The sequence below is a fragment of the Elaeis guineensis genome, chromosome 5 (assembly GCF_000442705.2).
Source record: "Elaeis guineensis isolate ETL-2024a chromosome 5, EG11, whole genome shotgun sequence".
Classification (NCBI taxonomy): domain Eukaryota; kingdom Viridiplantae; phylum Streptophyta; class Magnoliopsida; order Arecales; family Arecaceae; genus Elaeis; species Elaeis guineensis.
The window spans coordinates 6,021,104-6,035,658 of NC_025997.2; positions in this window are offsets into that span (position 1 = coordinate 6,021,104).

The following is a 14,555-nucleotide window of genomic DNA, read 5'->3' on the forward strand; positions in this document are numbered from 1 at the left end:
AAAGCTACTATTGTTGAACAATTTCAAGTGGTAGTTGAATGGGAGAAGATGCTTTAAGAAGAGATCTTTCGCGTGACGGTCGAACTACAGTTCTCCAGAGCTAAATTAGGGTCAGCCAACAGAGAATCACATCTCTTGAATCTTAGATCAAAAGCAAGAAGCATTTCATCAATTGGCTCTAAAGAGAGAGAGACAGATGTATACAAGAGCTTGAAGCAGAGCGCGAAAGGCATCAGGCCATCATGGAGAGGTTGGCACTGGTCGATGCAGAGTCGGCCTCCGTCAAGGAAGAAGCTGAATCAGCAAAAAGTGCTCTGAGTCTGGCCATCGAGAATTTCAAAGAATTACAAGAATTCAAGGATGAAATTCTCGAGAATGAATTTGCCTCCTACTGTGTCAGATACGAGGACGATAGAAATGCAGTTAGAAAATTATATCCGAACTTGGACCTAAGCAGCATCGTCCTTCCTAGTTCGAAAGAAGAGATTGCTGAGGAGACCACCGCACCGAACGAAGGAGATGCACCAGAACCTGCTCCAACTACCGAAGTTGTACCGGAGCAAAGTGAAAAAAAAGCTGATTGGTAATCGGTGTAATACTTTTTCTTTTTTTTATAATCAGACAAAGTTCAATTTTATAATCAGACATTGAGTCCAATTTTGTAATCTCTTTTTCAATGAATGGAAAGAAATTTTCTATGAAATTCCCTTTTAAACTTGTACTGTCAATGTCGTTGAATAACAGTCAGATTATCGATCATCCATCAACGAATTGAATATCGACTAATAATAGTAGTAGAGTTTCTTTGCTAGTCGGACATCAGCTGACTTAACTTGTATATTTTTTAGGTATTTGATAGATGGTGATAAGTCAAATATCTTTTGACTGACCGTAATCAAATCGATGTATTTTCTACTCGATCAAAGTCGAGTCGGTATAATATTCTGCTTAACTAAAGTTAAGTCGGCGTGAGTAGTCATTCGACTTAAATCAATTTGTACAATAGAAAATCAAGATATAGTCGATACAAGCTGACTGATTATTTATCGATTCGATATCGTCATTTGACTTAAGTCAATTTTTACAGTGAAAATCGAGATACAGTTAGTATAAGTTAACTGATTACTTGTCGGTCTAATGCTATTTTGCAGATAACTTGTAGTTGATTGAAGATCTCAAGATTTAGAATCTGAATGTTTCATTCCAAATAGTATACATATGAATAACTTTATTGATAGTACATCTTCAAATTATCGACATTCTAAGTCAGAGAAATAGTTATTCTATCGAGAGTTTTTAATTGATATGCACCCGATCGAAGTGTCTCAATTACTCTGTAGAGTCCTTTCTAGTTTGGAGATAATTTTTTTTGGTCCAGAGATTTTGAAATTTTTATTTTTTTTAAGACTAAATCTTCTAGATAAAAGACCTTCAGCTTGACTTTTGCATTGTAATACTGGGCTACTCTTTGTCGATATGCTGCCATCTGAACTTGAGCTTGCTGTTGGACTTTCGAAAGTAAGTCTTGGTCGGCTCTCTGACATTCTGAATTGCTCGACTCATTATATTGTTCCACTCTTACTGATGGTAATTCAATCTCAAGTGAAATCATCACCTTTGTTCTATAGGCTAGGTTGAATGATAATTTTTCTGTCGGTATATGAGGAGTTGTCCGATATGCCTATAAGATCAGATATAATTTTTTTTCATCCAGAGGCTTTTAGCTTCATTCAGTCTGATCTTGAGACCATATAAGATTATTCAGTTTATTACTTTCACTTCACCATTGGATTGTAGATGGTTGACTAATGTGAGTTTGTACGTAATATAAAATTTTATATAAAATTTTTTAAAATTTTGATTGTCGAATTATCAACCATTATCAGTGATGATAATGTGTGGTAGATCTAATCTACATATGATTAATTTTTGAATGAAGTCTTCCATCTTACTTTCGATGATTTGTGCCAAGGATTCTGCTTCTACCCATTTGGTGAAGTAATCAATGGTAACCACTATAAATTTTTTCTGACCAGATACCAGAGAAAAAGAACCAAGTATATCGATTCTCCATTGTGCGAAGAGCTATGATGCAATAATTGATGTCAGCTAACTGACCGGTTGATGTTGTATGTTAGCATACTTCTGGCATGATTCACATCTTCGAACGAGTTTAGCTGCACTTTCTTTATGGTGGGTCAATAATATTATTGTCGCAAGACTTTATAAGCTAATGATTTGCCTCTTAAGTAATTTTCATAAATCTTTTCATGAACTTCTCAGAGTGCATAGTCGGCATCCGCTGGTTTTAAGCACTTCAGTAAGGAAAGAGAAAATGATCTTTTATATTGTGAGGCCATCCATCATAGTTGTTTGGTTTCTGAAGGATCTGCAGGTAGAGTTTTATTAGTCAAATACTGGATGAATGTCCGACCAAGCGATGAACGTCCGACCAAACGAGCTGAATGAAGTGGTTGTGAGTCAGAAAAATACGTCAGCTCGAGAATTCTCTATTCTTGAAATGTGAGAGATTTCAAAATATTTCAGAGTTGATATAAGATCTTTCACTTTCTAAAAGTACTTCATCATAATGGGGTCTTGAGCTTCAAACTTATCCTTGACTTGTCCGATGATCAATTATGAGTCAATGAAGACCTTCAAGTTGTCAATATTAAGTTTTTTGACAATCTTCAAGCCAACTAAAAAAACTTCATACTCGGCTTGATTATTTGAAACTTTAAAATTAAACCGAAGGACATATCCAATTACAATCCCTTCAGAGTTAGAGAGGATGAGACCGGCTCCACTGTCTTGTACGTTAGATGCTCCATCAATATATAGCACCCACACCGATGCTAAGTCGGCCTCAGGAGTTTCAACTTATTTCAATTTGTCATAGGGTCCATCCTTAGGATTATTGTCAGATATGGTGCACTCGATGATAAAGTCGGTCCAAACTTGTACCTTCATTGATGATCGCAGATGATATTGAATATCAAACTCACTGAGTTTTATTATCTATTTTGCCATTCGACCTGAAGTATCAGGTCGGTACAAAATTGACTTCAACGGCTGATCTGTCAAGATAACTATTAGATGTGCTTGAAAATATAGACGAAGTCATTGTGATGATATGATCAGAGCGTAGGCCATCTTTTTCACTCTTAAATATCTTATTTCAGCATTATGAAGCATCTTGCTAGTGTAATAAATCGATCGTTGAATTTAATTTTCATCCTCTTGAATAAGTACTGAACTAACTGTCTCTATCGAAGTCGCCAGATAAAGATACAAAATTTTTCCCACCTTTGATTTTGTAAGTAATAGTGGAGATGTCAAATATTTTTTCAGTTCCACAAAAAATTATCGGTACTCATCTGATCATAAAAAGTCTTTTATTTGTCGTAAGATCTTGAAGAAGGGTTGACATCTTTCTGTCGATCTTGAAATGAATCGATTGAGTATGACGATCCTTCCATTGAGTTGTTGTATCTATTTCTTGGAGCTTAGATACTTCATAGTGATGATAGCTTTTATTTTCTCAGGATTAGCTTCAATTTCTCATTGCAACACGAAAAATTCAAAAAAAATTTCGAAAGTTACTTCGAATGCACACTTAGTTAGATTCAATTTTATCTGATATCATCGAAGTGTGTCGAAGGCTTCTTCTAAGTCCCAAATATGATCAGAAGTTTGGGAGCTTTTCACCAACATATCATCAACATAGACTTTCATGTTAAGTTCGATTTGTATTTTGAACAGTTTGTTGACTAACCGTTAATAAATAGCTCCGACATTCTTTAAATCGAACGACATTACTTTGTAACAGTAGATACCTTTGTCGATTATGAAGGCAGTGTGCTCTTCATCTTCGAGAGCCATCCGAATCTGATTGTAGTCCACGAAGGCATCCATAAAGCTCAAAAGATGATATCCCGAAGTCACATCAACTAGTTGGTCGATCTTTAGTAAGAAAAAATTATCCTTCGAACAAACTTCATTTAAATTTATGTAGTCGATGCAGATTCTCTATTTCTCATTGATTTTTCTCACCATCACTATATTGGCAAGCCAATCGGGATAATTAGTTTTTCTAATGAAACCAGCCGCAAGGAGCTTATCTACTTCTTCGTCGATGATCTTCTATCTTTTAGGAGCAAAAAATTTTTTCTTCTACCTTACCGGCCTAACTTTAGGATCAATGTTCAGCTGGTGGGTTATTACTTCCAAAAGAATTTCTATCATATCAGTTATCGATCAAGTAAAAATATCGACATTTGTTCTTCATAGATTCACTAGTTGCAGTCACTCCGGATCAGACAATTGTGATCCAATTTGGACCGTCTTCTCAGAATCTTCTTCTTTTAATAGGATAGAAATCAGTTACTCAGTTGGTTCACCCCTTTCTTCATTTTCTCTTTGGTCCAACTTATCAACAGATAAAGAGTCTTCAGATTGATTATTCTTTGTAGAGACCATAAAGCAACGTCGAGTAAGTTGTTGATCTCCACGTATTTCTCTGACTACATTTCTTATTGAAAATCAGATCAATAAATGGTATGTTGAAACTATTGCTCTCAGGATATTAAGTTCAGATCATCCAAGTATGGCATTGTAAGCTGATAGAACTCGAACGACTGTGAATGTTAGGAGAACAATACTTTATTAGGGATCTATTTTCACAGTTAGTGGAAGAGTAATTTCTCCTTCCACGATAACTTCATCTTCAGTAAAACTAACTAATGGCGTTGAGATGCTTCTGAGTCGGTCAATCGGTAATCGTATTCGAAAGAAAGTTGAGTAAAAAAGAACATGAGTAGAGCTTTCATTATCGACTAGAATTTTTTTTACATCATAGTTTGTTATCATCATCGAGACAATGACAGCATCATCATGGAGAGTTTGTATTCTCCGAACATCATCTTTCGAAAAAAAAATTACATTGTCAAGTCGTCATTTCTTTACCGACTCTTCTTCAAAAGTTACCCTCCAATCCTTCGATCGTCTAAAGATCATGTTGATCACTTCTGTCGTTGGCCGATTGTTGATCGTTTCTTCAGTTTATGGTTGAGGTTGTTGATCGGTGGGAGGTTGAGTTGGACGATCTCATTGAAATTTTTTGAGATAGCCACATCGGATCAAAAACCTTTGTTTCATCCCTAAGTTGAATACATTGTTTGGTATCATGACCTGAATCATGATAAAACCGACAATACTTCTTCTTGTCGCGACTCCTTGGTGGCACTTTCATTGGTGGAAGATGTTGAAGAGACTCCTCTCCCTCGATCTTCATTAAGATCTACGCATGGAGAGCAGAAAGAGGAGTGTAGGAGTTATACCTGCTATCGTAGTGGTTCAGCCTTGGACTCCGTCGATGGGGTGAAGCTCCCTTATTGATCGTCGTCCGACTTGATTCGGTCAGAGCTCTTTTTTTTTTTTTTTGATCTTTTCCTTCTGTTTGGCACCGGTCAGAAGTATCTTCATCCGTGTGAATATACTTGTATACGTGCTTCAAGAGTTCAGCATAAGTCCGAGGGAGAATTTTATCCAGAGAGTAGGTGAATCTGGATCCCCTCAGATCTCTCTTCATGATCGAGATGGCCATATCTTCATTGAGATTCCTGACCTCAAGCGTGGCTGTGTTGAAGCGAGCTATGAAATCTCTCAATATCTCTGTCTCGTCTTATTTGATGGAGAAGAGACCATCTGATATCAGTGGCACCTTTTGGTTAGTACTGAAATAGGCCACGAAGGAATGCTCGAGCTACTCAAAGAAATTTATGCTCTCCGACTAAAGCCCAGAATATCAGACTTGAGCAACTTTTTGAATAGTTGCTGGGAATCCAATATATAGGAGGGCGTCGGTTGCCTCCTGGATCATCATGAGAGCTTTATAGCTCTCGAAATGATCAATTGGGTCGGTGGAGCCATCATATGGCTTCATCTACGGTATCTTGAACCGAAAAAAGATCGACTTGTCTAAGATACGTTGAGAGAGAGGCTGGGCAGTGTGAAAGTCATAGTCGTTGGAAGACTTTCGACCTTCTACTTGAAGTCAGACAAGTTGACGGTCGATCTCTTTGAACTTGCATTCGTAGTCGTCGAGCCGCCGTTGCTGAAAAAATTCAGGGATAAAATCTCCTGAAGAACTTAAGGATGGAGAAGCAGAATGTACACCCGGCCTCTTTTCTTTCTTTATACTATGTATATGAGAAGGAGAAAGAGATCGCTGCGAAGGATGAGCGGTATGATAAGAATATCGAGAATGCGATTGCTCGACTCGATAAGAATATCAAGACAGTCGTCATTCTAGAGATGAAGAGGGTAAGCACCATGGAGGACGACGACTGTGTCTGGATGGCACTAAATGAGCCACCGGCTCCTCCATCGACGGTTACTGCTGTTGTTGTGTCTGTTGTTGTTGGAGGTTGTGGACCGCCTCCGTCAATACTTTCATTTGCTGTATTAGAGCAACAATTTGTGCGTCCGTAGTGATTACAGAACGTGAAGAGCTGGGCTTTGCCAATGGAGGAGGAGGGGGATCTTCTTGGTGGGAAAATTGCCTCATGGATTTTATAGAATTTTGAGCTCTAATCTTTGCTATGATTACTCGTATTCGTCCCCTTCCTGGCGTGCCAATCTATTGCGGCCAATCTCCTATTACGTCTGTTGCCGATGAAGAGCACCTGTAAAATAAAGTCCACACTGATCGAAATTGTGTTCGGTGGGGATCCTCCGATGCTTAAGTCAGTGGGGAGTGGTGAATAACAGATGGATATTCAAAGAGGCAGAGTTTCAGCTCTCAAGAGATCTTACCAAATACTGTTCATTTGTCTTCTTTTATAGACAAGTAGTTGGTAACCGTCTGTAATGGTTAGACTGTGGATCTCGCTTGTTCCGGTATTATGTGATCGTGGGATAGGTGGTTATATCCATCACTAATCATGTTTTGGCCATTATGCACTTTCTGCGCTGACAATTTCTGGTAAGTCGATTATATATCGGTAATCAAAATATATCAATAGTTGTGGAAGTTCGAAGGAGCATCAGTCGGTAACTCCGAATGAGCATTAGTCGGTAACTCTAATATATCGATGATCATCGGTCTGAAATCAATCGAGTTGTTATATTTAGAGTTTGTTGATGACTGAGAATAGCTGACTATTGATCGACAAGCTGATTGATAGTCGGTAGTTTGTGCTTATGAGATTGATTGAGAGTCGGAATTAAGGAGTCGGCTGAATTGTCCCAACAAAACCATACCAGAAAGAGCATTGCAGCATACAAACTCCGAGTCCTTTTTTTCGATTCGTGGGACACCCCTTCTTTTTTTGTTTTTTTCCTTGTCATTTAACGGAGGATCTATTCCGTACAGATTAGCTAAAAAATACAAACAAATTGCTTTTAAAAACTGATGCGTGTGGATGTGTGGAGCAATTTGCAATGCAAATTCAAAATTACGCAAGTAGCTAATAGTAGATAAATAATCAGCAATGCAAAATTCGTGAGCTTTTTTAATTATAATTTTTACATAAAATGATGTGAGCATTACGATGACAATGGCCAATGAAATTTAGTCAATCATTGATGTCATAAGATTGGGATACAGCCTTCGCATGACTCCAAAACTATGTCAAATTCTATGGTTCTACAAGTACTGTCAATTTTAAACCAAAAAATACCATTGGCGCTACATTGAATGGTCGCTCAACAGGCGGCCCATAGATTCCCGTTCATTTTGCAGCTAATACAATAACGTAATCCCTGAGAAGTTAAATATCAGCCCATAGGTAAGGAATAAATGATGAATCAAAACAAGAACTCATCAATTAAGCATAAGGCTGTGGGAAATTACACCTATACTGCATGCACCACATGATGGTACATCATGCCAATCATCCCATCTTATTCTTGTAGACTCTATTCATTATGTACTCATCTTGATAGTTGGCTTACAGCAAAAAAATGAGATGATTGACATGGTGCACGACCACATTGGTGCACATGATATCTAGTATAATTTCTCACTAGTTGGATCGGATGGGATTTGTTGCGGGAGGAGGGCACATTTAATTCCATATCGATTGTAAATCAAAAGAAATTCTGGTTTATATGAAATAAAACCCTCTCTCCTGTGCGAGGCGTTTTTTAAAGGATAAAATCGTGAGACTCGAAATGACCAAAACCCACCGCAGTTGAAATGTATCTACGGGTGGCCCATTATAGTCACAGGGCCCACTGAAGCCCAAGACGGCCACAGCGAAAGAAGACCATATCTCAAGCATGCAGGAGTGGAGATTGACTCAGCCATCTAAATCATCAGTTCCTTGACAGCAACAAAAGTAGTGCTAGAGAAAGGATTTATCCTTAGCATACAGGGGGATAAATTTGGTTTATATGGAATGAAATTTTTTCTTCCATATGAGGCACTTTTTAAAGGGCAAAATCGTGAGGCTTGAAACGGTCAAGGTCCATTGTAGCCGAAACGGCCTATTATAGCCGTCAATGTGGCCCATCGTAACCATAGGATCCACTGAAGCTCGAGACGATCCAAGTCAAAGCGGACAATACTTCACGCATGCGGGAGCAGAGACCAATCCAGCCATCCGACCCTTAACCACAACAAAATGACACTAGAGGAGGGGTCCACTCTTAGCATATAGAGTCTACCTTAACTGGAGGGCTACTATTGTATGAGGAGGGCATCTTTAATCCTACATCGATTGTGAGTCAAGGAAAACTCTAGCTTATATAGAATAGAACATTCTTTTTCCCATGAGATATCTTTCAAAGAGCAAAATCATGAGGCTCGAAACGACCAAGGCCTACTATAGTGAAGATGGCTACAAACAGTTGGCCCATTATAGCTACAATGTCCACTGAAGACGGTCAAAATCAAAGTAGATAATACCTCACATATATGGGAACAAAGATCGATCCAGCCATCGGACTCTTGACCATACCTCTGCTCCCGCATACGTGAGATATTGTCCACTTTGATTTTGGCCATCTCAGACTTTAGTAGGCCCTATAGCTTCAATGGGCTATGTTGATGAGCCTCATGATTTTATAAGGAGAAATGGTTTCATTTCATATAAATCAGAATTTTTCTTAACTTACCATCAATGTGGTATTAAAGATGCCCGCCTCCTGCAATAGGATTGTTCTAGTTTTTTTTTGGATAAAGGAAAAAAAAAAATCAGTAGGTTGGACCATGTTCGGCTACAGCTAGTTATATTTCCAAGCGGCAATTCATGGTGTGAATAGCAAATGACAAAATTCACTATTTCCAAATTTTCAACAGACTTGTTGTCGTCTCATTGCAGAAAATCCTTCCATGGTTCTGATGATGGAACATTGATGGACATGTCTAAAGTCTGGGGATAAGTCGTAGTATAAGCTCTTTAAAGATGCTTTTGATATCTTTGTATGGGAGCATGAAGCATAAAGCATGGTTGGACCTTGGATGTTTAAGCAAGCCAAGGCACGTTTGTCATATTGTTTCATCATTTCACACCATGCATGCTAAATTTTCTCCCAAAAAAAAAAAAAAAAATGCATGTTAAATTGGACGGTTTCAACGATTTCACATTTTAACACGTTGACAAGAGTTTGAATCAAAATTTTAAAGAGCACCGACTGTTTGAATTTTTAAGTTTGAAATCAAAAATAACTTGGGAAGGCACGACTCTAAGCCACCATATCTTTTGAAGATCTCTCATACTGTTTAAACGATGTCATGATGTATGACCCTTTTTTTTCTTTTACTTCAGTTGTTCCTATTGATTTGAATCGCTTATTTCTAGAAAAAAAGCATATAAATAGCTGCTTTCGATAATAATAATTTAGGATAAGGAAAAAAAAAAAAAAAGGAAAAGAAAAAGAGGAACTATGAATGACTAGTTTGGACAACTGGTCATAGAAGTTTTGCGCATTTGCAGTGGTTGCTCGCTAGAGGAAGGAAAGGGCCAGCAAAGTAGCAGTGTAGCTATTGCTCTTCCAAGATACCGCGATCCATCATCCATCCGAAAAGGTTATTTAGAACTCAAGTACTGAAATTGCAAAATCAAAGTCTCGCCAATTTCTTCATTTCTCGGCTCCCATCTCTCTGAATTTTCCAACCCGTGTGGGAAATAACAATGAAAATTGGCAAACTGATGATGCATTTCACAAGCTTGACCATCTCCTTTTTCTTTAGATTTTCTCTCTCTCTCCATATATTTGGACTTTGGGTCATGCCATGCTAAATGAGTCCTTATTATACGCAGAAAACCGGCTTGTGTATCTACGTACAAGCTTTCGATTCGCTCCATGTTCCTCTATTAGATAACATGTCACTCCACTCAATACCAAAAAAGCTAGATTTAAAGGATCTACAACCTTTCAAGGAGTTTTTGGAGTATCTGATTTTAAAGTAATCCACAAACGATTCCTTAGATTGATTGTGACAACATTATTCACAGATAACTTTTCAATATAGCCGGTCAGATCTGTGTCTATAAAATCTTGATATGGACAAAAGCTTCAATCTTCAAGCGCAATGATAATACCACAATATTAGAACTTTATGAGATAATAAAACTTACGTAAAGATAAAACCACCGAAACCATCCAAGATCTCTACAATCAGTCTGTTGAATCAGCCTACTACAACTATCTGTGCTCCTCGTTGTAAAGCAATATCTTAATTTTTCAATTCCAACTTCGAGTATATCCGATATGGAGAACCTCACGTACTCTTGGATGAGTTGGAACCAAGTCCATTGAGAGTGTCCTTATAACATGCCTCACGAGGTAATATCTAAAGCAGTCACAAAAATTAGAAGATAGACGTTATCCACAATGATTGTGTAGATGTTAACTTTATTACAATAATCATCAAGTATATCCTTATCACTTTACTGAAGACTTACTTTTCGTCAGAGTCCAGATTAATTAAACCAACTAAAATAAATCTCATTGCATATTTGTATGGACCATATCTGGATGGGACTTAATCAAGTAAATTCTAACACTTCCATGATATCGTGATCCATCATCCATCTAGAAAGGTTATTTTATTTAGAACTCAAGTATTGAAATTGCGAAATCAAAGTCTTGCTAGTTTTTTCATTTCCCGGTTCCCATCTCTCTGAATTTTCCAAGCCGTGTGGGAAATGACAATGAAGACCGGCAAGCCGATGATGCATTTCACAAGCTTGACTATCTCCTTTTTCTATAGATTTCTATCTCTCCATATATTTGGATTTTGGGTCATGCCATGCTAAATAAGTCCTTATCATACACAGAAAACCGGCTTGTGTGTCTACGTACAAGCTTTCCATTGGCTCCACGTTCCTCTATTAGATAACATGTCATTCCGCTAAATATCAAACAAACTAGATTTAAAGTATCTACAACCTTTCAATGAGTTTCTCCGGTATTTTAAAGCAATTCAAATGAGTGGAGGCAATGAGCTAGAGCCTTGGCCATATCCGATCTGAAGTAATTCCATTTGGTGGTTCATCCATGGTTCTTGCAAGAATAGGTTTCTGGCATGAGACGTGGGATAAATGGAGATGATACAGGAGGCCCGGTAATGATGCAAAGATATGACTAGGTAGGTGGTTTTGTGCTTCAAATTTTCCATGTTTAAATCCACCATTGGCAAACAATTTCAATCTAAGACAGTTCGAACGCAATCAATAAATATATTTACTCTCACTTTTATTGGCTGTAATGTATATAACTTGTCCTGGTTGTTTTCACGGGAAAACAACATGGCATTTTATTGCATGGTTTGTAATTATGTGAACACTTTGGTGGGAAAGGAAAGGTCCAGCAGAGCCAACAAAGGAGAACGGTGGGTCCCCATCGTACTTGCTACAGTCTTATCTACCAGTCAGGAGCATGGGTGCGGCTATTGATGACATAAAAACAGGTGCAAATGGAATAAGGGATGAATATATATATATATATATATATATATATATATATATATATATATATATATATATATATATATATATATCATCATTGATGCTTCAACCTGCTAATAATATGTACCAGTCTTGATAATGTGAGCAGCTGCTGGCATTGAGTTGCGCGAGAGTGATGTTTTACAAGGACCGTGTGATGCTTGCTTATTATAGGATAAACACTTAATATTTTATTTTATTTTATTTTATTTTTTTTTGTAGGAAGACTGTATGTATTGTAAATGCATCCAAAATAGCTTCTTTTTGTGAGTAAATACATAGCAACTAAATAGTGAGAGTATATTTTTAAATAAATTAAAGAAGTTGCAAGACTGTATCTATCCATTATTTTTTCTTATTTGCATTATAGGTACATGCTCAATGCTAGCTTATCTTTAAATCGGTTACACTCTGAGGATTTTTCATGGGAGCTGGCCAAATCATGTACGACTTGTATTGTGACGTGGGTAAAGAGCATGGCTCATGTGAACTCCTTTGGAAATTTCCTTGCACGCTTATCCCCTTGAGAATTTCACAGTCCTGCATTTGGAACATTGACTTCCACGGCCTGGACCCAGAAAAGAGAAGGTCGTGCGCATCTCCATCTGATTACGATTTGACGGTGAGGCCTGAGCACGGTGTACCCTATAAAGTCTAGAGGGATGAGCTCATAAGAGATGAATCATTATAGGTTAGGCAGGGATGATGACTCATGGCTAAGCCCCACCACTACTTTGGTGTGAGGTCCGGCAATTAGAGACCACCGAGGGCCGCCTCTTAAAAGCGAGGGGCCATCTCCTACTCCTTTTAAACGTGATCCATGAGTTTTCTCTCAGGATGAAAATAATATGAATAATATCTATGCAAATCTATTTTTATATTTAAATTTATTTAAATATAAATAGATATTTGAGCATCCGACTAATATCCATATTCATATCAATATCTGCAAAATAAAATGAAAATGGATATGGATAGACAACTATATAATCCATATCCGAATATTCAATTTTATTTGTAATCCTATAAAATTTAATATAATACTGATTAATTTTTCAAAAAAAATTTACAATCATATTAATATATTATTAATTTGATTTATTATTTATTTAGTAATATTTTTAATTCTATAGTCATAAAATTTAATTATCCGACTTATATCCATATTTATATTCATGCTTCTAATATCAGATTTATATCTGTATCTATTTAAAATAAATATAGATATAAATTTTTGCATCCAGATTAATATCCGTATTCATATTCATATTTATCAAAAAAATAAATATAGATATCGATGTACTAATATCTGATTTATTTTTAACCCTAGCTTTCTCGTGACATGAGATGGCCCCACCATAATTCAAGAATATATTCTTCTTTCTAGGCAATAACGGGCAGGGTAAATTAATGTATGAAGAAAGAATTGATTTTTTCTTTTTTTTTTGGTTTTTTCTAACTGACATGATTCGGATTATTTTTGTTAACTTTGGGTCATGAACACAATCCTTTTCCCCATATATTCCAGTTGTCTAATGCCTAAATTTGTGGGAACGGCGACCATTCAATAATGAGGCACCATGGAACCAGTGCTACATTTCAATTTTCTTTTGATTCGTGGGTCTACTAATAATTTAATGCCTTAAAGCACTGAAGCTGGAAGGAGACACTAGCAAAATCAAATTTAATGCCTTAAAGCAAGAGATGACCAATTTGTTGGCACTGTACAGCCCCATCTGTCTCTTTCTTTTAATTTATCACGATTCTTGTCCACATAACCGTGATGTCTAAGTTTTGAGCGCAAGTCTCGTATTCCATATCTTAGATATGGGTAGTTAATTGAAGTTCATATTTATAAATATGTTTCAATTGCAATTGAAGGAGCTAGTTTTTTAACAAATCCCCTTAGACAAGGGAGTTAGTTTTATTCAAATTGCTTGCGCAGCAATTTTTGCCGGCAAACCCAGTTCATCATCTATAAAGTGATATTTTATATATTCACGGTTAAAGACAATTGTTATAGGATGCTGCTTAATTTTCTCATACATATATATTAGGAACAGTCTGGTCAGAAGAACCTCTTCTGAAAAATAGTAGAAAAAACTATTTGGATTCCTGCAGCACTTTCTAAATTGGGACTCCTAGGAAATCCTTAACCCACTAGTTAGGATTATAAAGCACTATTTACTTAGTATTCTAGCTATGGATATTTGCTGATCTTAATTTTTTTCCTCTTTTTTAATTATATTGGAATCTTACAAAAAGTAGTCTTTTTGGGTTGGCAAAGGGAAACCGTAGTTTAGTTATCAGAAAGTCTAGCCACAAAGCATCATTATGGTTACAAAAGAAAAGACCGGTTCCAAAAGCCTTTATATCAAAAAAAAAAAAGGGGGGCGATTAAACTTTTAAAAAATCTCAACTTATGAATATTAACTTCTTTGAATCATAAATCCACTACAATACATTGTTCTTTGTCCAACTCTGTCGACACAGTAGCCAAAATTGAACCCCACGGAGTACATGGGTTGCATGTGGTGTAGATTAGCAACCAAGGCCTCTCCGGTGTCCGGTCCAATCCCCAACTGAAGAGTATATGGA